This window comes from Sorex araneus, chromosome X, assembly GCF_027595985.1.
Source record: "Sorex araneus isolate mSorAra2 chromosome X, mSorAra2.pri, whole genome shotgun sequence".
NCBI lineage: Eukaryota > Metazoa > Chordata > Mammalia > Eulipotyphla > Soricidae > Sorex > Sorex araneus.
Window position 1 is genome coordinate 69,194,834 of NC_073313.1, and position 3,396 is coordinate 69,198,229.

The 3,396-nt window shown below is 39.5% G+C and overlaps 1 non-coding gene across 1 annotated transcript; it reads left to right on the top strand.

Annotated features, from left to right (window-relative positions):
- The first annotated feature begins 432 nt into the window (after positions 1 to 432).
- Positions 433 to 538, top strand: LOC129400430 (U6 spliceosomal RNA). The gene has a single exon (XR_008627673.1). It is a non-coding gene; the product is annotated as a U6 spliceosomal RNA (small nuclear RNA).
- Positions 539 to 3,396: the final 2,858 nt, after the last annotated feature.

Consider the following 3,396-nt stretch of genomic DNA (forward strand, 5'->3'; position numbering starts at 1 on the left):
GTCTGTATGCCACAAAACAAGAGAACCTAAAAGAAATGGAAAATTCCTGGATTCCTAGAATCTCCCAAAACTGAACCAAGATGAATTGGAATACCTGAATAGACCCAATAATATCAAGGAAATTGAAACTCTATTCAAAAGTCTTCCCCCCTAAAAAAGCCCATGTAGATGGGCTCACTGGAAAATTCTTCCAAACATTTAAAGAGGACCTATTGCCAGTTCTTCTCAAGCTTTTCCAGGAAATTGAAGAAAGAGGAAATCTCTAATACAGTTTCTATGAGGCATATATCTCTTGAATACTAAAAGCAAACAAAGGCACAACTAACAAAGAAAGTTATAAACCAATATCCCTGATGAACACTGATATGAAGATCCTCAACAAAATATTAGTAAAATATTAGCAATATGATCTCATCAAAAAGTTCATACACCGTGCTCACTTCGGCAGCACATATACTAAAATTGGAAGGATACAGAAAGATTAGCATGGCCCCTGCGCAAGGATGACACGCATATTCGTGAAGCGTTCCATATTTTTCCTTTATTGCAAACCTCAACACCTAATCAGAGAAAGAGAATGAAAGGGAATACCCTGCCATAGTGGCAGTTTGGGGTGGAGGGAGACGGGACTGGGGAGAGTGGGAGGGATGCTGGGTTTACTGGTGGTGTAGAATGGGCACTAGTGAAGGGATGGGTTCTCGAACTTTGTATGGGGCAAACATGAGCACAAAAATGTATAAATCTGCAACTGTACCCTCACAGTGATTTACTAATTAAAAATTTAAAAAAATAATAAAAAATTTTTTAAAAGTTCATACACCATGACCAAGTGGGATTCATCCCAGGGATGCAAGGATGTTTTAACATTCGGAAATCAATCAACATAATCCATGATATCAACAAAAGTAAAGATAAAAACCATATGGTCATATCAATAGATGCAGAGAAAGCATTTGAGAAGATCCAACACCCGTTCATGATGAAAAATCTCACCAAAATGGGTTTTGAAGGAACTTTCCTCAAGATAGTCAAAGCTCTGCATGTGAGAGCCCCAGTTTTGGGCACAGCACCTCCATGGAACCCTGAGCACCGCTGGTGGATTCACACACACACAGCCTTCTCCACCTCCCCAATATCCAACCAAGCCGAAAACTGCAAATGTTACTATTCTTATATATATATATATATATATTCATTCAATATATTTTGGGACTGGAGCGATAGCACAGCAGGTAAGGTGTTTGCCTTGCATGTGGCCGACCCGGGTTTTATTCCTCTGTCACTCTTGGAGAGCCCAGCAAGTGACCGAGAGTATCCTGTTCGCATGACAGAGCCTGGAAAGCTACCTGTGGCATATTTGATATGCCAAAAACAGTAACAACAAGTCTCACAATGGAAATGTTACTGGTACCCGTTTGAGTAAATTAATTAACAATGGGACGACAGTGCTACAGTGATACAGTCAAAGCATCTACCATAATACCATAGCAAGCATTATCCTCAATGGGGAACAACTAAGGCCCTCTCCTCTAAGATGAGGGACGAGACAAGGATGCCCACTCTAACCACTTCTGTTCAATGAAGTACTGCAAGAACTTGCAACAGCGGTTAGGCAAGAAAAAGATAATCAAGGGCATCCGGGTAGGAAAGGAAGAAATAAAACTCTATTCGCAGATGATAGGATACTATATGTAGAGAATCCTAAAGCCTTTACTAAGAAACTCTTAGAAACAATAGACTTGTACAGTAAAGTCGCAGGTTATAAAATCAATACCCAAAAGTCCATGGCCCTCCTATACACAAATAATGAGACAGGGGAAAGCGACATGGAAAAAGCAATTCCTTTCACAATCGTCCCAGAAAACCAAGTACCTTGGAAATCACTTTAATTAAGGAAGTAAAGGACCTCTACAAAGAAAAGTATAAAACGTTACTACAAGAAATAAAAGGGGACATGAGGAAATGGAAATATATCCCCTGCTCATGGATAGGGAGAATCAACATTGTCAAAATGGCAGTACTCCCCAAAGCATTATACAGATTCAACACGATCCCTATAAGGATACCCGTGAAATTCATCAAAGAAATGGATCCAACAATCCTGAAATTCATATGGAACAATAAACACCCAAGAATAGCTAAAGCAATTCTTGCGAAAAAGACGATGGGAGGCATCACCCTCGCCAACCTTAAACTATAAAACAAAGCAGTAGCAATCAAAACAGCATGGTACTGGAACAAAGCAGAGCCGCAGACCAATGGAACAGGGTGGAATATCCCTACACACAACCCCCAATGTATGATTATCTAATCTTTGATAAGAGAGCTAGAATTATGAAGTGGAGCAAGGAAAGCCTCTTTAACAAATGGTGCTGCCATAACTGGACAACCACAAGCAAAAAAATGTGTATAGACCTCGACCTAACACCATGAACAAATGTCAGATCAAAATGGATTAAAGACTTCAACGTCAGACCACAATCCATAAGGTACATTGAAGACAAGGTTGGCAAAAACCTCCACAATATTGAAGCTAAAGTTATCTTCAAAGATTACATGCAACTTATCAACCAAGTAGAAACAAAGATAAACAAATGGGACTATATTAAACTAAGAAGCTTCTGCACCGCAAAAGATAGTGACAGAATACAAAGGCAATATACAGAATGGGAAAGGATATTCACCCAATACCCCTCTGATAAGGGGTTGATATCAAGGGTATATGAGGGACTGGTTGAACTCTACAAGAGGAAAACATCCAACCCCATCAGAAAATGGGATGAAGAAATGAACAGAAATTTTCTTATGGAAGAAATACACAAGGACAAAAGGCACATGAAAAATGCTCTTCATCACTAATAATCAGGGAGATGTAGATCTAAACAACTATGAGATACCATCTCACACCACAGAGACTGGCACACATCCAAAAGAACAAAAGCAACCGCCGTTTTCATGGATGTGGGGAGAAAGGGACCCTCCTACACTGCTGGTGGGAATGCAGACTGGTTCAGCCCTTTTGGAAAACAATATGGTCGCTCCTCAAAGAATTAGAAATTGAGCTCCCATTTGACCCAGCTATACCACTTCTGGAAATATAGCCTGGAGAGGCAAAAAAGTATAGTCAAAATGACATCTGCACCTGTATGTTCATCACAGCACTGTTTACAATAACCAGAATTTGGAAAAAAAAACCCGAGTGCCCGAGAACAGATGATTGGTTAATGAAACTTTGGTCCATCTACACAATGGAATACTATGCAACTATTAGAAAAGATGAAGTCATGAACTTTGCATATAAGTGAATCAACATGGAAAGTATCATGTTAAGTGAAATGAGTCAGAAAGAGAGAGACAGACATCGAAAGATCACAATATCTGCGGAATAAATAACAA